Source organism: Canis aureus, chromosome 5 (genome assembly GCF_053574225.1).
Source record: "Canis aureus isolate CA01 chromosome 5, VMU_Caureus_v.1.0, whole genome shotgun sequence".
In the NCBI taxonomy this organism is placed as follows: Eukaryota; Metazoa; Chordata; class Mammalia; order Carnivora; family Canidae; genus Canis; species Canis aureus.
In genome coordinates this window covers 77,068,917-77,089,738 of record NC_135615.1, presented here as the reverse complement: position 1 = coordinate 77,089,738, position 20,822 = coordinate 77,068,917, and the positions used below count along the sequence as shown (strand labels likewise).

At 43.3% G+C, this 20,822-nt stretch overlaps 1 protein-coding gene across 11 annotated transcripts in view; it reads right to left on the bottom strand.

The window, feature by feature from the left end:
* LUZP1 (leucine zipper protein 1) overlaps nucleotides 1-20,822 on the bottom strand; it is a 90,087-nt gene that overhangs the window by 29,893 nt on the left and 39,372 nt on the right. For 6 of the 11 annotated variants that reach the window (XM_077899183.1, XM_077899192.1, XM_077899193.1 and 3 more), the window contains one exon: nucleotides 3,504-3,609. The gene's annotated coding sequence lies outside the window, so the exon portion shown is untranslated. Of the gene's footprint in view, nucleotides 1-2,807; nucleotides 2,863-3,503; nucleotides 3,610-20,822 lie in introns of all 11 variants that reach the window. The other 5 variants (XM_077899185.1, XM_077899190.1, XM_077899191.1 and 2 more) reach the window with 2 other exon arrangements.

Below are 20,822 nucleotides of genomic sequence, written 5' to 3'. Positions count from 1 at the left end.
CATGCACCGGGAGCCCGACGTGGGATTCGATCCCGGGTCTCCAGGATCGTGCCCTGGGCCAAAGGCAGGCGCCAAACCGCTGCGCCACCTAGGGATCCCTCTCTCTAATTTTTTTAAAAGAAGATTCTACTTATTTATTCATGAGAGATAGAGAGGGAGGCAGGGATAGAAGCAGAGGGAGAAGCAGGCTCCCTATGGGGAGCCCGATGCAGGATTCGATCCCAGGACCCCAGGATCACACCCTGAGCCAAAGGCAGACACTCAACCACTAAACCACCCAGGTGCCCCAATAAATCAATCTTTAAAAATAAAAAAAATAAAAAAAGCTACATTTGTGAAGGACATTCTGACAGGATAAACTAGGGAGCTATTGTAATAATCAAGGCAAGAGACTGAATAGGACCTGAACTAAGACAGTAGCAATGGAGTAAAGGGGTGAGGGAGGAACTGAAAGATGACCTGGTTAATCCAGTTTTAATAATAAACCTAAGACTTGCAGGAGCTAATCTGGCAGCCGCATTACCAGTTTATAGGTTCATACTGATTTTTTAAAAATAAACTGCTACTATTTTAATAACCTAAATATAGGGCTTATTTCTTATATCTTTTGTAGGGAGTGTGGTACAAGGGTTAACACTGTCATTACAGACATTGGAGCTAAACACCTTAAATCAAATCCTGATTTTGCCACTTGCTGGCTGTGTGATCTTGGCTAAGTTACAGGACTTCTCTATGCTTCAATACCTACTTTTGAGGGTTACTGTAAGTGCAAATGAGTTAATACATGAAGTGCTTAGACAAGTACCGGTCCATCTTAAGTGCTACATAAATTTTAAATTATTTACTATTTTTCACATTTCAACAACATGAAAGTTAGTTTCAACAGATAATTTCAATTGTCTAAATACTTCTTTCTACACATTCTGGCTTGCAAACACTCGCTGTAAACATGATAGGCACATCTTTTCTATACCATCATTGATGCCTATGTTCAAACTGTTAAAATATAACAAAGAACAGCCATCCAGAATGCCACTAAAAACAGCCCCTCTTGGTAAACACTGATCCATTATTAATATTGGATATTATGTTTACTATTAATATTTATAATTAATATTTTATATTGTTATTAATATTAGTAATACAATGCTTGTAAGCCAGCCCAAAATCATCTTTGTCTTGAGATCACATGAGAAAATGTTAAATACCTAATTGTAACACACCACATTACCTTTGTAGCAGATTCCAGACCATCCAGCCAAGAATGTTTGCGAAAATGAACTGTCCTGATATACATCAAAATGTTATGTAATCATCAATGAATGGTGTTTCTCTTATCATTTATCTTTATTTTCTGTATTTCTATAATAAACTTGTGCTGATGCTTTAGGTTAAATAAAAGCAAGGCAGAGCTTAAGGAAAACAAAGAATTGTTGTCAGCACAACTCACTTAGTGAACACAAGTGGCTTCTAGGGAAAGCCAGTTTTAGAACTGCTCAGTTGGTTTTAGAATTACACCAGGGATCACTGTCAAGTTTCCAATGATACCCTCAAACCCATGTGACCTAAAGTCCAGAGAAATCAAACATTTCTACAGGGAGAATGAGAATTTGACCTTACCTTCAAAGTATGTCCAGAATCCATTACTTTGTGGCTATGCACCCTATAGGGTCTAGGCCATCATCCCTTCCCTAGACTGTACACTCATCACTGCAATCACTGCAAGAGCTTCCTAACTGGTCTCTCTGGTTCATTTCACACTGCCCACCTTGCCCTATCCTCCCCCACCCTCCAGTCTAGTCTCCCACAGCAACCAGATGAAACCTTTCAAAACATAATTCAGCTCATTCACTCCTCTGCTCTGATTCTCCAGTGCCTCCCCTCCCCCATCTCACTTAGAATAAAATGCACTCCAAAGGTCATATGCCCTGGCTCTGAGTGTCTACTTGATCTGGATCGCACTGTCTCCCCCGCTCTTACTCCTACTACTCTTTCCCTACCACTCCACTCCAGCCACAATGGCCTCCTCATCAAGGACAAGGTACACTCATACCTCAGAGCTTTTTACACTTCTTGTTCCCTCTGCCTGGGATGCTTTTCTCCCAGATATCTGGATCCCTCACCTGTTTCAGATCTTGGCTGAAATTATCACCTCATCAGAGGCCTTCCTTGAACTCCTTACATAAAGGAGCAGTCCCCCAGGCTCCCTGTCACTTGACCACCTGACTCTGTTTTTGTTCTTCTGAGCACAAATCACCTAGTGGACATTACTGACCTAGTTACCTATTTGTTTATGTCTACTCCTTTTTTGTTTGTTTGTTTGTTTGTTTCTACCCTTTAGTATATAAACCCTGAGAGCAAGGGCTTTTCCTGTTTTGCTCAGTGCTGTATTATTGTTTTTGTTTAAAGCTGTTTAGCATCAACAATTATGCTAGGCATGTAGTAAGCGGTCAGTTTGTGTCACCAGAACTTGACAAGTGTGAGCTTCTCTATTTCCTCAGCACAATCCACCTCGGTCAGCAATAATCAATAAAATAACTGGTGCACAGAATCCAGAAGGAGTTAGGAAAAGGAGCTGGCTGTTAACCAAAAGGCAATTATTTGTTCATTCCGCTTTGCTTTTTAAAGATTAAGTCAGTCACTGTCTCAACCAAAAAAAGTAACTTTCTCAAAAGAGAAACATTATGCTACAGTGAAAATAACCCAGAGTTGAAATCCAGTCCTCCCCTTCACTCCCTGTGTGAACTTGAAGTAGTTATTTAATGTCTACAGGCTCATTTCCTCCAAAAGAAAATAACAGCACTTACCTCCTAGGGTCAGTGTGAAGACTAAGGGAGATAATGCATGTCAAACAGAACCTGCCTGGCAAAAAGTAAGTATTTAGCAAATGCTGGCTGGACCTATCCCTGAAAGTTAACTAAATGCAAGGATTTTCACCCTGGTGTGGTTGGCTGATTGGCTGATTACATTAGAAAACACATATATGGGCCCGTGGGTGGCTCAGTCGGTTAAGCGGCTACGTCCCGCTCGGGTCATGATCTAAGGGTCCCGGGATCGAGCCCTGCTTGAGGCTCCCTGCTCAGTGGGAAGTCTGCTTCTCCCTCTGCCCCTCCCCCTGCTCATGCTCTGTCTTTCTCAAATGAATAAATAAAAGCTTAAAAAAAAAAGGGCAGGGGGGGGGATCCCTGGGTGGCTCAGCGGTTTCGCATCTGCCTTTGGCCCAGGGCGCGATCCTGGAGACCCGGGATCGAGTCCCACGTCGGGCTCCCAGCATGGGCCTGCTTATCCCTCCTCCTGTGTCTCTGCCTCTCTCTCTATGTCTATCACGAATAAATAAATCTTAAAAAAAAAAAAAAAAAAAAACATTAAGTACTTAGCACAGTGTTTGGTTCATCGACAAATACTAACTTTCCTCCCTCTCCTGCAATGGTGCAAAGATTGCAGACTTCAGAAACTACGCAATTCTATCAGTATGGCTAGGTTTCACTGTACAGCATACTTACCATTTAGGTAGTTTAAGCTCTCCTTTAACACCTCTGGTGGCTCCGCTGGTGCTCGCTGTCCTGGAAACAGGCACTCGCTATCTTTCAATGGCAGCTGCCTCTTGACCTGGACAGAATATAAACAGAAAGTAAGAGATAGGTAAGGCGGGAATTGCACCAAGACTGAGCTGAAGGGAGAGGAGACTGCCCTTTTCCTCTCAGATGATTTGGTCTCAAGGCAGAGGACACCGTCTTTCTTAAATTAACATGCCTCTGCATTCCCCAATAGTCTAAAAACTCATGACATCTTACGGCTTGAGAGGGATCTCAGAAATCAACTGGTTAAATGCCCTCGATTTAAGGAAAGAAATTGAAACTTGGAAAGGGTGAGTCACATACATAACTGCTTCAGGCTAAAGCCAGGATTTTACCAAAATAAGACGTTCTAGAAGATGGGTAAGAAAAAAACCCAAACATCTGTGGAGCACCTACCACACCCCAGGCAATATGTTTTATATTTTATACAAGACAATGGTACAATAATATCGCCCCCTAATAAAGAATCTATATTCCGAGAGGTCAAGTGATTTGATCAAGGTCTTGCAGTTTGCTAATACATGGCAGACAGGATTTAAACCCTCGCCTATCTGACGAGAGCCCCTTCACCAGGCTGACTCTCATTGGGTCGCCTTATAGATGTGGTCCTCAAAAGGGCCTTGAACCACCCAGTATCAATCAGAACCAAGTAGAGCTTCTCTGTCTACATATTTCCCTCTGGTTTAAGGAGCATTTGACCAGAGGCCCAAAGGTCTACTAACTCACTGAATGTTACCTTTAGAATTACTGGAGGTGGGAGATCTGAGGCAAACTTCCATCTACCTTCATCTCACCAAAGAATGGAAAGATAACTTCTACACTGGAAGGAAAGCTTCGATGCTTGGTCTTAAACTAACCCCCTTTCTTTCATCACAACTGCCCAACCCTTCCTTACACATCCCACAAACTACCCTGTGACCTCCTTCTGAGGCTATTGATCCCTTTAGTGTGATTTCCACCCCTCCACTACCAACCCCACAACATACACACGGCAGAGTCCACCCCTGCCTCTATGCTCCTAGAGAGTTAGAAGACTTAAAATGGAGAGATACTTGAATGATAGTTTTTTCAAATGGCTTTAAAAGAAAGATGAGGGGGCCGCCTGGGTGGCTCAGTTGGTTGAGCATCTATCTGACTCTTGGTTTAGGCTGAAGTCATGATCTCAGAGTTGTGAGATCAAGCCCCACATCAGGCTCCACACTGCACGCAGACTCTACTTGAGATTCTCTCTCTCTCTCTGCCCCTCCCCACCCCACTTGCACATGTGCACTCTAATATCAATCTTTAAGAGATTGATTTATTAATTAATCAAGCCAGTAAAACCAGAACAGAAAAGAATTAGTGACAAGTAATAAAAATAGAAAAGTAGAAAAAAGGATCTATACCAGGGTCAGCACCCGAAGGATGGCTTGAGTGCATGTGGGAAGGGTTTTAGCTCTCCCCACATCCCCACCCCCACCACACACTTTTTAAAAAGTCAGTCTAAGTAGCACATGTGTAATTGCTATTTAACCAGCTTCAGAACAAACCCACAGATCTTCTGCCCTTGTCTCTTTTTCCCTCTCTACCCACCTTACACATACCTTCCTCTGCACAGCCTAGAACCTCTCCTACATAAAAATTCTGAATTCCAAAAAATGGCCACATAAATCTGGTCTATCTCCACTCTGCCCTGACAATGACAGAAGCACCCCTGCTGAAAGCTACTGCCCCCACCACCTCCTGCCACATTTCCTGGCATATTACTAAGGCCCAGGGGGCTAGTCCCTTCAAAACAGGATAGAATGCACTGCCCAAAATCAAACAAACAGGAACTCCTGATAATCTGGATTTATTTTCAACTGTCTACATTCTCCTTATTTCTAAGGGATGGAAGCAAGCAACAAATGACTTCTTCCCTTTGCTTCTGAAGGTCACTGACTTCTTGCATCCTTGGCGTACTGGCCTTCTGTCCCCAGAACAAGAGGAAGACTGTAAACACCCACAGACTCTTTAGTGCCACCCCTTCAAAGAGCTTTCCACCCTGGCAGATCCACACATACCGCTTCCCTCTGGCACCCCTTCTGCTGCTTCTCATTGTTAACTTTTTTGGTGGAGATAGTGAGGATAGTATATTAAGCATATGAGTAGTGTATGTCTGTCTGTCTGTCTAGAAGCAGAGATGAAAGGACGTTACAGATCATGGAGAGTCCAACTGCCTCATGTGCTGGAGGAGAAAGTGGAGCCCACAGAGAAGAGACTTGGGTACACAAGGTTGCAAAGCAAGTTAAAATGAACATGGTTGAGCGCAGCTGAGGTAATAAGCCATGTAGAAAAAAATGCATCAGTTCATCCTCATTTGATTGCTGAAGACTGAAAGTCTCTTAAATATGCATCACTTTTGTTCCCAAAACACTTTGATAATAGATAAAAATGCTATTAAGTAATTCTGGTTCCAGTATGATCCTCCAACAGGTAACAGTAATAAGCTCTGGACAAAATGTAAAAAACTAATTACAGTGCACAAAGGCTGGCTGAATTTGGAAAGAAGTCAAAAACTGGTAGAAGGGGCTGGGATGGGACAAATTCCCCATTTCTGGAGCTTTCACCCGAGGGCTGTCCAGCTGCAGTGCCAATCAAAAAACAAACCCCAGGCTTTCTCTCGGGAGGAACCATGGACAGAGTCTAGAGCAGCCACAAGCGATGAGGATAAGAAGAGGGCCAGAGAAGCCAAGTCCCAGGCTCTGGGTGTGAAGTCTGCCCCAACCTCTAGCTGCGCCCTGGACACGCACACGCAGGACAGAACCCGAGCTCCTCGGCCAAGGCCGAAAGACTGAGTGTGAACTGCACACACCCCTCCCCACAGGGAAGACAGACTCTGCAATTCTGAGTCTGAGTTAACAGCCTGCTAACATAAAAACATCACCAGAAATCAGTATCTCCACAGCCTAACGTTCACATGCATTCGTGTTCAGGCTACAATCTCAAATTACATGAAGAACTAGAAAATCTAAACTCATTTGCAAGGGAAAAGATAATTAGCAGAGGGCAACGCCAAGATGACCCAAATATTGGATTTACCAGATAAGGACATTAAAGCAGCAACTATGGGTAAGCAGAGGAAGTGAAAAAACTTTTTTTTGAAAAGTAGAAATTTCAGGCAGCCTGGGTGGCTCAGTGGTTTAGCACCGCCTTTGACCCAGGGTGTGATCCTGGAGACCCGGGATCGAGTCCCGCGTCGGACTCCCTGCATGGAGCCTGCTTCTCCCTCTGCCTGTGTCTCTGCCTCTCTCTGTCTCTCTCTCTGTGTCTCTCATGAATAAAATGAATAAAATCTTTAAAAAAAAAAGTTTAAAAAAAGAAAAGTGGAAATTTCAGAACAGAAACATAATATCTGAAACAACCACCACTAAATCCTCTGAGTGGGCTTAAAAACAGAATGGAGAGGACAGAGAAAAGAGCCCATGAAACATGCAGATCAAGAGAAATTATTCAAACTGAAAAACTCTGGGTCATCTGCAGTCTCTAGAAGAACCACTCTCGGTCCTCCACCTGAGCGTACACAGTGATAACTTGACTTTCTGTTACCAGACAGAACCAGAATAATTAAGGATCATGGAGATACCATGAACCTGTGATTCTGCTGGAGCAGGCCATATCTACTAATTAACTTTTTGAGACCTTCCAGATACAAGCAAAGAACCAAACTGAAGGTGGATAATGAGAGGGCAGGATAAAAATGTAAACCCGACATAACTGTAACATGCAAAGTCCTAGGAGTCCAATCTGGTGCCCCGCTGTGTCTACTGAGAAGCGAGGCAACGATCATTCTATCCCCTAGAATTGCTGGGGGAGCATTCTCAGTAGTGTTCAGGAGAAAAGAGAGGAGGGATTTTACGTTTTTTTCTGCCCTTTGCCATCTCTTCACCAAAAAGCCAGCCTTTAAATAGGCTGATGGCAGGATGGAGTAGGAACAATCAATGGATCTGGGGCTGAAGAGTGGCTGCAGCTTGGGGAGAGCCAATCTAGAACCACCGAGGTTGATAAAAACAGCTCACCTGAATGCCATGCTTGACCAGCCTCCCGCACTCCAGTTACTTCATGCCAGAGTTTAAGACAATCCGGGTAAATGTAGGGGGAAAACAAGCCCCCATTTCAGGAGACATGTCTAAAAGCCCTGCTTTTTTTCCTCATCCTCCCTCCACCCCATCCCACCTGCCCACAAGGGAGGAGAATCCAGAGCAAGTGGGAAACGGGAAAAGATACTCTCTTAGGGTGAGGAACCTTCGACAGGCAGTTCACAACCACTCTTCTATACTCTCTGGGTCTCCATTTCATCAGCTAAACAAAAAACTCAGACAAAATGATGTTTAAGGTCCTTTCCAATAACAACATATATGAACCCTTGACATGCTGGCTCCATGTGCCCTTGAACTATAAATAAGGACTCCTGGGTGGCTCAGTTAAGTGTCTGCCTTAGGCTCATGTCATGATCCCAGTATCCTGGGCTGGGAGTCTGCTTCTCCCTCCCCGTCCAGTCTGCACTCATGCATGCTCTCTCTCAAATAAATATTAGATCTTTAAAAAAAGGGGGGGGGCAGCCCCAGTGGCACAGCGGTTTAGTGCCACCTGCAGCCTAGGGCGTGCTCCTGGAAACCTGGGATCGAGACCCGCGTCGGGCTCCCCGCATGGAGCCTGCTTCTCCCTCTGCCTGTGTCTCTGCCTCTTTCTCTCTCTCTCTCTCTCTGAATGAATAAATAAATAAATCTTTAAAAAAATAAATAAAATAAAATAAAAAATAAAAAAACTATAAATAATAGGTAGGTTCCAAAAGGCAAAAATGGAGACATGCCAATTCATGTGATTTATTCGAATACCTCAGGGTTATGCAATTATTCAAGCTTTTAAAAAATAAACTAATAATCTTGTTATTAATTCTTGAGCTTTATGTTAATAACAGATTTCAATACCTATCTATGAATGGGGGCCGCTAAAACACTGTCCAATTCTGGGGCACCTGGGTGGTCCGGTCGGTTAAGTGTCCAACTCTTAGTTTCGGCTCAGGTCGGGACCTCGGGGCTGTGAGATCAAGCTCTGTGTCAGGTTCTACGCTCAACACAGAGCCTGCTTGAGTTTCTCTTTCTCTCTCCATCTCCCTCTGCCCCTCTCCACCACTCATGCATTCTTTCATTCTCTCTCTCTCTCACTAAAGAAAAAAACCTTTAGGGATCCCTGGGTGGCGCAGCGGTTTGGCGCCTGCCTTTGGCCCAGGGCGCGATCCTGGAGACTCGGGATCGAGTCCCACATCAGGCTCCCGGTTCATGGAGCCTGCTTCTCCCTCTGCCTGTGTCTCTGCCTCTCTCTCTCTCTCTCTGTGACTATCATAAATAAATAAAAAAATTTAAAAAAAAGAAAAAAACCTTTAATAATAATAGTATCTGAATCTCCCAGGAGAACTCTTTTATCCATGCAGCTCTTGGGATGAGAAGGCAGTTACTCTTATCCCCCGTATGACAGATGAGCAAACAGATTAAGACTTGTGACTCTTTAAGGAAACTCATAACAGAGACAGGACTAGAATCCAGTAATCCCATCTCTGAGCTTCAGGGGTTTTTCCACCTAACCAAACAAACTTTACCTAACAAAAAACCAAGAGTATAAACGAGATTAGAATTAGAAAGGATTTAAGAACTTTCAAACACTTTGGAACCACTTATTAATAAACAATTGATAAGACTAGCTTGTGATTAGGGCATCTATTTAAAAGCAGGCCCTCAAGGACTGCCACCTGTCCGCCGTTTCCTTTTCTAACAAGTAGGCTATAATTGAGACAAGGCTTCCTTGCAATTAGCCCATGTTTGTGAGGTTTAGCAATAGAACCACATGTCTAAAATTGTTGGTTTCAGACCTGCTTTAGAAAGTTGGCTGAATCAGGGGAACACGCTGGCTCCCTTTAACCCCTAGGAGTCTTTAATTAGGATATCAAGGGGCCACCAGGATTAGGGCAGGTAATGGCAAACGTAAACAGCAAGTCACAACAACCAGCCTAAGGAGAAAGAAACCAAAAGTGCTTTTATTACCTAATTTAATCTTAACAGTAACCGCCTCCAGCAAATACCATCACGGGTTATTTTATAAATGAGGAAGAAAGAAAGGGTCAAAGTCACACAGCTGTTAAGTGGATTCTCACCCTAGGTATTTCTAACCCACAATCTGCTTTCTCTTCTGTATCATACTACCTCTCCAAGGAATTCCCTCAGCTCCAAACCTCAAGAAAGCCTGTCCTGATCCACATCCCGAATATCACGAACTGACAAGAGGCTGATGGGTAGGTAGCCCGTGCATTCGTTCATCCAATCACATATTCGTGCAAATACTGACTGGCTACCACGCATCAAGCTCTGAGGTAAGCACTGATCAAAGACAGAACGGTCTTCACTTACTGTACAAGCAACAGGAAAACACTGAATAAAGAATCACTAGCAGATTAGTAGAAGCCGACCTATTCACAGAGAGGTGTAAGCAGGCTGCCACGAGGGGTGAGGACGTTCTTGAGTGGGAGAGGGAGCACGGTGACGCTGGGGGTTAGGTGGGTGCGCGAGATGACGACGGGAGAACAAGCCGATGCGGACGGGACGTGACCATGGGGCGGTATGAAGACAGCCCCCGCACACAGGCCCTTGGAGACCACATTATGGATTGGGGCTCCTTATCCAAAGAGTTCCAGAAAGTCATGTAAGTGTTGAGCAGGGGGTAAGGTGTGTACACTTCCAAAAGACCGCTTCAGCTTCAGAATGGACCGCAGATGGAGGGAGGGAAGAATGGTACCGCAGGATGGGGAAGGAGGCCAGCTCCGGGGGCCAGGAGGCAGGAGGCAGGACAGCAGGAAAAGCTAACAACGCCGGCTGCATACACAGCCCCCACCATGCCCCAGACACCGTTCTGGGCACTCTGTAGGAATTACCTGAATCCTTACAACGAGTCTAGGAAACATACTATTATGCCCGTCTTAGAAAAGAAAAGTTAAGTAATTTAATGGTAATACATGCCCCCTTCATTTGCTCACTTTCCTCATAATCAGTCCCTTGCAAACACCTTTAATTCACCCTTCACCTCCCACCCCCACCCCTGCCCCACAGTCAACTAGTAAAACTTCAATTCTCACTAAACCTATCTAACAACCTCTCCAGGCCTACACCAAAGCAGCTAAGTTCTCAAATAAGCTGTGTCTCTAGAGAAAATGCCACCTACTGCCTGGCATCATTTTTTTTTTTTTAATTTTAAGTAAGCTCCGTGCCCAGCCTGGGGGCTTGAATCCACAACTCCGAGATCAAGAGCCACATGCTCTACTGACTGAGCCAGCCAGGAGCCCACATTTTAAATTCATCACCACAAATCTCAAACACATCCCTCAACGCTGCCAGCAATCCTACATTTCCCTTGCTAGATCCACTCTGCGACTCCCCAAAATGACTCCTACGCCTTTTTCTCAATAAACCTCCAGCCCCCATCAGCTAAATGACTTTGTCCCCAAGAAGCAACACTCAAACCATCAACTCCTAACTCCAAATCTAACAATATACCAGCATTCTGCTTTCCCTATTGTTACAATGAAGCTTTGCTGATTCATGAAGTACAACGTTTCATGTACTTCCTACTCCCTCTCATATGCGATTACCTCCGCTCTTACATCATCCTTCTTCTCCCCGTACGGACTCAATGAGCATGCGGTCCGCAGGCCAGCGCTGGCTCACCAACTCGTACCAGTGTAAGCAAAGGAACTGAGAAGAGGCACTCAGGTACCTGGGAAGGAAGCTGACATTGCTACAACATTGGAGCATGGGATCTGAGGAGGGCTTCTCAAACAGGGTCTAAACCAGGGAGGGTGCTGATCAACTCACACAGTGAGTCACATGTGGAGGGAGTTACAGACAAAATGCACATAGTGGTACCACACGTAGGTCCTGGACAGATTGGAAAAAATTAATTGGTCCCGCAGCATTGATAAGTTGAGAAGCCACACTCTAGAATGGTGCAAATATGTGAATGTGCACACAAACAAGCTGGGGATTTCCCTGGAGTGCAGACACTGCCTCAGTAGATCTGGGGTGGGGCCTGAGAGTCTGTATTTCTAAAAGGTTCCCAGACTGATCCAGAGGCCACATCTGGAAAGCAAGATTCTAGAATTTCTCATCTTAAAAAACAAAACAAAAACCAGAAACAACTCGCCCTTGATCGTATCCCTCCTTCCAGCTGGTCCCGCCCCAGCATCTCTGCTTCTCCTCACAGCAAAACCCAGGGTGGCCTCTACTCTAACTTCCGTAGCCCTCGTTCTCAGTTTATGCCCATCACCTTCCATGCTCAACGCTCCACAGAAACTGTTCATCAGGGCCAAAGGCCTCAACACTGCTTATCCTCCAAATGGCATTTAACACAAACAACCATTCTTTCTCTACTGAAACCCTTTCTTCCTTGGGCCCAGGATATCACACTTTCCTGATCTTCCTAGCCACGGGTCATTCTCAGTCTGCTCTGCCTTCTCCTCTACTTGACCAAAGACAGTCCTGGGACCTCTTTTCTTTATCTGAACCCTCCCATCTTTGGGCTATCTCAACCAGTCCCATGACTTTTAATATCAATGACCTTCAAATTTTTATCTCCAGCAATGACCTCCCTGAATTCCAGAAGCATATCCGACAGCCTACCTGACTTCTCTACCTGGATGTGTAATTATAAAATCTCATTCGTGATGGTAGTATTTACCTCCTACCCTTCTTTCCCCAAATTCATTCCTCTTCACATCTTCTCCTAATTCACAATACCACCATTCGTCCAGGGTGTCTCTTTCCCTCACACCCTACCTGCAAATCCATCAAGCAAGTCCTATCAACTCCATTCCTGAATTTTCTCGAACCTATCCTTCTGCTCTCTACATCTCCTATTAGGTACCCTAGTCCAAGCTACTAGACTCTCACCCTACCTACTACAACAACCTCCTTAAGTCTCCCTGCTACCAACTCTCCCATATATATACTGCTCTTCAGATAGTAGCAAATTAAGTTTCTACAAATTTAATTAGATCAAGACTCTATTCTGCTTAAAAATGCCATAACAAAACACCTCTAACAGCTTTTCCTTTCACTTAGAATAATCTGAAGTCCTCATCAGAGTCTACTAGGCCCTGTGTGATCTGGCCCTTCCCTACCTCTCTGACCTCATCTCCTACAAGTCCCCTCCCCACATCCCATGTCTTACACAGTGTTCATTCTGGCCTTGGGGCCTCTGCACTAGCTACTCCCTCTTTGCTCTGCACAGCTGGCTTCTTTTGGTCACTGAAGGGTCAGCTTAAATTTTACCACCTCTGTAATGACCTGACCAGACAATATAAGGTAGCTCTCAACCTCTAACACATCACCCTGGTTTATGCTTACCTGAGCACTGAACTCTATCTGGCATATTTTGTTTACTACTTTATTATTTGTCTCTTCCTCACCACCCCTACACCCCCACCTCCGTCTACCTCATCACTATATCCCCAGGGTATTCTATATCCTAGAACGGGGCCTGGCTGACAATAAATAGATGGGTCTGTAGCACAGGGGAGCAATCCAGGCTGCATATATAAATTTATGAGTCATGTCCATAGAGGTGTGGTTACTAAAGCCAATGGGGTGGATGCATCACCAAGGGAGAATGTCTACTCTGAGCAGAGAGGAGGGCCTGGGAGAGTAGAAGATTTAATAGCTGTAGAATGGAGGATAAGCCTGCAAAAACAGCAGAGAAATAGGAGGAAGAACAGGACGTGTTACATCACTGGAGCCAAGACAAGAGAATGTTTCTGGAAGGAAGGAGTGGTCAATAGTCTCAACTTCACTGAGAAAATGACCCAAAAAAATCAGTTTTTTTTTAAAGACTTTATTTATTCATGAGAGACAAAGAGAGAGAAAGAGAGAGAGGCAGAGACACAGAGGGAGAAGCAGGCTCCATGCAGGGAGCCCGACGTGGGACTCGATCCTGGGTCTCCAGGATCACGCCCTGGGCTGAAGGCGGCGTTAAACTGCTGAGCCACCCAGGCTGCCCTGAATTCAGCTTCATGGAGGACATAAGTGACCTTTCTGAGAGTGTACGGTGAAATGAAAGGGCAGACGCCAGCCTGGGGCAGGCTAAGTGGAGGGAGGCAGTGAATACAGACAGCTGTTCAGAAAAGTTTGCTATTTCAAAGTGAAGGTGATGGATTCAAGAGGATGCAGGGGGGAGGACAATCTGTTTCATCTGTTTCTGTTTAAAGGGGACACTATCCTAGCACAGCCTCATGTACGAGCAGCAAGTGTCTGAACCTTTTTCCTCAGACACTCCCCTTGGACTAATCCCCAAATGTCCAGAGTATCAATCTGGAAGTCTTTTTCCATACATACATCTCCTCTTCTTCACCACAACAGAAGATAAAATGCCCTTCTCTACACTTTCCCTTGGTACGTCAGGAACAGAACACGTGGCTGTTTATACTAGAGGGCCTGGGTTTAGAAGGTCTGTTCTGCCATTTTAATTTCAAGGCACATATTGGGGGAGTCATCATTATTTCTACCCCCAGCAAGAAGCTTCTTTCCATTTTGTAGCCTCTAGAGAACTTCCCTTTGTCTCTATTCCACACTCCTCCTCCACCCTGACTGCTGCCCAAACAACATACTATAATGGAAGGAGCCCACATGGTCTCAGAAGCCAGGGAATCTCAGTTCCCCCTATAATCACAGCAGTGATTCCCCTTCACAATCCCAGGTTCTTCAAGTGCACACAGATATTATAATATCTAAACTTTACGGGGCTGATATCAGAATTATATGAAAATATACATTAAGTGTACACACATAAGGCCTGGCATAAAGTGTATTCTATTAACGTTAATTCAATTTTCTTATCACCATTCTGATAAAGCATTACATCCCTTGCACATTTTTATTTGGCTTCTCTTTCCTTCTAAGTGTACCACAAAGCCCTTGGGAAAGGAACCTTGAGGAATTCACTTGCTGGGTTCCAGCAGAAATAACTGTAAAGTACTGAGAGAGGTGGGTGGGGCCTGAGGTGTCACCAGGCAGTATCTGAAATGAAAGGGCAGGGAGGCCGCCCTAGTCAGAAGACCTCAACAGGCTCCCTGCCCGGTCTTCTGCATCTCCCCACCACCACCCCTTGTCTAGTTTTTCTTATTGCAGCCCTGGATGGGTCTCTTTATCTCTTAGGAAATCATGCTTGCTAACAAGTCTCAAATCAGTGTCTTCAGTATTACAAACCATGGAACAGACATGCACTGGGCAGGGCACAGGGCAATGAAATCCTGAGACCCAGTCCTGTCTCTCCAGCTTACTGGTTGTGTGACCCTTGTGAATTATTATAATTCTCTGAGTAGAAGTTTCTTCATCTGTAAAACGGAAATGATAAATATATATGGACTATAAGATCATAAGGACTGAATGAAATAATATATGTGAAAGTACTTTGGCCACTATAAAACATGGTTATTGTTATATTGTAGGTCAGAAGGCAGCTGCAGAGTCTACCTTTGCTCCGTTTAGGTGTGTTACTAAGAAAGTCCCCAGTCCTGGAGTAGTCTGTTCTAAGATCTACGGCTACCCGTTTTCATCTCAAGTCCTCTCATCCCTGGCAGCTGAAAAACTTATATTCTTTCTAATTTCACTTGATTCTCTTTTCTTAGCAAGGATTCTTCAACTTCTCTGACTAAATGGCTCCATATCCCCAGAATGGTAAAGACCCTTGGCCCTGATACTCTCTAAGGATCCTCTGTGGCTCTAACATTCTAAGCCTCTCCATCCTTTGTTCCCAAAGTACTTGTCCGTATCTCTACTCGCACAATTTCCAATCTACTTTGTGTCGTAGCTTTATATCATCTCCTAAGGAGAGAGAAGATTGTCTGAGTTTTATGTTCCCCACTGCACTTAAAATGGATCTTTGTACACAGAGCTTTGCGCTCCAAAAATATTGGCTGATGACTCAACGCTAATTTCTAATTTTTTTACACTTATTGTCCATATCACACAATAATTAGAGACTACCCTCTTATTCTTTTATGCCTTTTTGGTACCTCTACTGGCTGGCACAGGCCTGTGTACTGTGTACTGTGAAACACAGGCAATACTGTTTTTTAGACTGCCGACTGATTGATTTCTTGGTCAAGGTGAAAAAGCCGTATCAACCTATCCAACCTATGATTTTTTTAACAATTTGCTCCAGACAACTATAAATATGACATTTAGCAGAGTGTCACAGAAGGAAACTGAGTAATAATCATTACACATATAGAGCTCTGCACTGGGCAAATGAAATGTACAGGTTTTGAGGGGCCTTTTTCTCCCCAGTGGCATCAAAAATAAGGCAAAAAGGTAAATATATTGATTGCTGGTGGACCTGGACTCTAGAGTTTATCTCTAGAAGATGGGAAGTTTCCTAAAATAGCTCCCAATGAACACCTGCTAGTGTACATGTCCTACATGTACTCCTCCCCTTGAGTTTATTCTGGGCCTCAAGACTTACTTCTAACAATGAGAATACAGCAAGAATTATGAGAGATCATTTTTTCAAGGTTTTATTTATTTATTCATGAGAGACACACAGAGAGAGAGGCAGAGACATAGGCAGAGGGAGAAGCAGGTTGCTAGAGGGGAGCCCAATGTGGGACTTGATCCTGGGACTTCGTGATCACACCCTGAGCCGAAGGCAGACGCTTAACTGCTGAACTACCCAGGTGTCCCTCTGAGATGTCATTTCTGAGATTAGGTTAGAAAAGACTGAATTCTTTCTTGCTGGCACTTCCTCTCTTTTGCCATCTCTCTGATGAAGTTAGCTGCCGTGCTGTAGAGGCCTATATGGCAAGGAGCGGAAGGCGGCCTCCATCTACCAACAAACAAAAAATTAAGGCCCTCAGTCCAACTATTCATGAGGACCTGAATCCTATCAACAGCCTCTGAGTGAACTTGAAGCTGCCCCTTCTTCAGTCATACCTTGATGGTTGACATCTTGAGCATAGCCTGTGTGAGACCTAGAAGCAGGGGATCCAGCTAAAGCCATGCCCAGCTTCCTAACCCATAGAAACTATAATAAAATGTGTATTGTTTTATGCTGCTAAATTTTGTTATGCGGCAATATATAACAAACCCTGTATATTAAAAAAAAAAAAAAGTGGGGGGGAGCACCTGGGTGGCTCAGTCGATTGAGCACCCAACTCTTGGCTTCAGCTCAGGTTGTGATCTCAGGATCAAGTCTCACGATCCTGAGATCAAGTCCTGCATCGGGCTCTGGACTGGGCATGGAGTCTGTCTGAGATTCTTTCCCTTTCCCTCTGCCCCTCTTCCCACTTGCACTGTCTCTAAAATAACTAACTAAAATCTTAAAAAAGATTTTTTTTTTAACAAAAAAGGGAGGGGACGTGGAGAGAGAACCTATGGATTAAAAGATTCTTTAAAAAAGACATTTTGACCAATCACAGTGTATGGATCTTAAATGAGTCCTGATTCAGACTAACTGTAAAAAACAAAACAGAGTCACTGATGAAAAAACAAAAATTTGAATGACTGGATATCTGATGGTATTAAAGAATTCTTAAGTTTTTTATGTGATTATTAAAATTGTAGTGTTTTAATTTTAAGAAGCCCTTAACTTTTAAAGATAATGAAATGCTTACAGATGAGATGATATAATGTCTGGAACTTGCTTCAAATAACACAGAATGGGGTTAAGTAGATAAGGATAAAGATGAAACAAGATTGGCCATAAGTTCATAACTGTTGAAACTGGGTGTGGGCACATGGGAGTCCCGTTATGAAATCTCCTTTGTATAAATTTAAAATTTTCTCTAACAAAAAACCTAAGAATGGGGAGAAGGTTTAGGTAGAATCCAAGAGCCCAAGAGCCCTTCCAGTTCTGACAATGTAGGATAAGCTACTAATTCCATAGTACCTGAAAGCCTTTATACTACAGCCACTCTGACATTCCATCGGTTTCCTATACTGGATACACCATTTCAGTCTGTGTCAGTAACCAACATTGCCAACTTTCCCACAAAAACTCTGTTGAGCACCTAGATCTGAAGAATTACTTAAAATAAGATTATCTGCACACTTTGGCCCATATAGGTAAAGAGGATGGAGTGATATGGTGGCTAATTGCTAGAAGATGCTTGGCACAAACCCAGGAATCACTCTGGGTCTTCCCAGTATGGGAAACCAACCTCTGTTGTGCTTTACTGGGGCTGCTTGGGACACTCCACCATCCCACCTACATGGGTGTTTTAACATTTCCTCCCTGTGCTATATATAGCCTTACTTTTTTAATCCCTTAAAGTTTTCTTTCACTAAGCCTTGAGAATCTCAATTGCTGTGAATGACCTATTTTCCAATTTCCAATTGTGTTCAGCTAATTTAAAAAAAGAAAGAAAAAGCCTCATGATCAACAGTTTTACAAGAAAAGAACTTCAACAGGGAAGAAAATGTATCCCTTTTTCTTGTCAGAGTTTCTGATTCTTAGGTTAGAGAATTAATCTTTGAAGTTCCTACCAGACAAGAAGATTCACACAACAAAGTAAAACTGGGACAAATGAGAACTTCATAACTATATTCTAGCCCCTACTCTTGACCCTCTCTTTAAAAAGAACAGTCCTGAGATTTACACTCTGAGGGTTTTCCAATTATTAGAAAAATCTAGGAGCTTTCAAAAATATCATTACTATCTGGTAACTGACTCAATTTCTATAATGAGTCAATGATATGATAAAGGAGGAGCAGAGCTAGAAGGACTTTACAGACAAAGAAACTTAGGAAACATAACATTATACTTAATGTATTATGTGGACTGATCAGATACCCTAACTAACTACAAAGACATTTTTGAGACATTGATTATGATCTTATCTAGATATTACAGATCTGTTAATTTCATTAAATTTGATAATGGCATTTGGTTATGTGAGAAAATGTCCATACTTAAAGATGCATATAAAAGTGTGTAGTGGTGGGGCACCTAGATGGCTCAGTCGGTTAAGTATCCAACTTTTGACTTCAGCTCAAGTCATGATATCAGGATTGTTGTGAGATCAGATCCCATGTCTGGCTCCACACGGAGTCCATTTGTCCCTCTCCTTCCCCCTTTGCCCCTTCTAACACATTTATTCTCTCTCTCAAATAAATACATAAAATCTTTAAAAATGTGTATAGAAGTAAAATGACAGGATTTTTGGGATTTGCTTTAAAATTCTTCAACACATTAAAAAGAACAGAAATAGGGGATCCCTGGGTGGCTCAGTGGTGTGGCGCCCGCCTTTGGCCCAGGGCGCAATCCTGGAGTCCCGGGATCGAGTTCCGCGTCAGGCTCCTGGCATGGAGCCTGCTTCTCCCTCTGCCTCTCTCTCTCTCTCTCTCTCTCTCTGTGTGTGTGTCTATCGTAAATAAATAAATAAATCTTTAAAAAATAATAAAATAAAAATAAATAAAAAGAACAGAAATGAACCAAATGTAGCACAATCTTAAAATTATTAAATATAGATATATGTGGGTTCACTGTACTAGCCTCCCTCCTTTTGTGAACATTTGAAATATTTCATAATGAAAAAACATTTAAGGGTCACCTAACATGGCTCAGTCAATTAAGCATTCGACTCTTGATTTCAGCTCAGGTCTCCTTTTTTTTTTAACTTTGTTTTGTTTTGTCTTTAAGATTTTACTTATTTGACACAGAGAGAGAGAGAGAGCGAGCACACAAGCAGGGGGAACAGGAGAGGGAGAAGCAGGCTCCCCGCTGAGCAAGGAGCCTGAAGTGGGAGGCTTGATCCCAGGACCCTGAGACCATGACCTGAACTGAAGGCAGATATTTAACCCACTGAGCCACTCAGCTGCCACTCAGCTCACAGCTTGACCTCAGGGTCGTGAGTTCAAGTCCTAAACTGTGCTCCATACCGAGCATGGAAGCTAATTAAAAAAAAAAAAAAAAAAGATTGAATGCTAACACCTAATACAACCAAACTCTTTAGCTATATCTACCAGAGCTGACATATGACCCAGAATCATATTCCTAGATATACACCCAAGAAAAATGAGTGCATACATTCACCAAAAGACATACACAGGACTACAAATATCCATGGCAGCTTTATCATTCAGCCCAAACTGATAAGATCCCAAATGTCCATCAACAGTAGAATAAATAATTGTGGTACATCCAGGGGATCCCTGGGTGGCTCAGCAGTTTAGCGCCTGCCTTCCACCCAGGGCATGATCCTGGAGTCCTGAGATCGAGTCCCACATTGGGCTCCCTGCCTGGAGGCTTGCTTCCCCCTCTGCCTGTGTCTCTGCCTCTCTCTCTCTCTCTCTCTCTCTCTCTCTCTGTGTGTCTCTCATGAATAAATAAATAAAATCTTAAAAAAAAAATTGTGGTCCATCCAAACAATGAAACATTACGTACTCCTACATACAACACGGATGAATGTCCAATATACAGACACAATGTTGAGCAAAACCAGCCAGACTCAAAAGAGTGCATACTGTCTGATTCTGTTTATATTCTGTGTATGTTCTATTACATGAAACTCAAGAACACAAAAAACTGAGATAGAAGTCAAAATAAACGGTTAGTTGGGCAGCCGGTACTGATGGTGTGGAAGAAGCACAGGGAGCTTTCTGGAGTTGTGGAAATGTTCTCTTTCTTGACCTGATGCATACCTTGATGTGAATAGTCTTTACATGAGAACATAAAAATTGAGCACTGGGACACCTGGGTGGTTCAGTTGGTTAAGCAACAGACTCTTGCTTTTGGCTCAGATCATGATCTCAGGGTCTTGAGATCGAGCTGTGTCTAGCTCCATGGTGGGTGTGGAGCCTGCTTAAGATTCTCTCTTTCCTTCTGCCCCTTCCCCTATTCATGCACACTCTCTCTAAATAAATAAAATCTTTAGAACAAAATTGTTTTACATCGGGCTGCTTCTGGAAGCTTAACAACAGAGGTTTCAAACTTTTTCTAAGATAGGCTTGAGCTGACTGGGACAGGTTCAGTGACCTGAGAAATTATGAGAAGAAGAAAACAATCTTATGTCTTCTGAGAAAGAGACAATTTTCTACCTGATATCCTCCCTTTGTGGAATATTAAGCTAAAATAAGTTATCTCAGTAATGTGCAAACAAATATGGGAGTAAAAATCAGAATCCTAGGTATCGGTATTTTATAAAAGCTCTGTAAGCAATTCTAATGTGCAACCAATGCTAAGGATCTT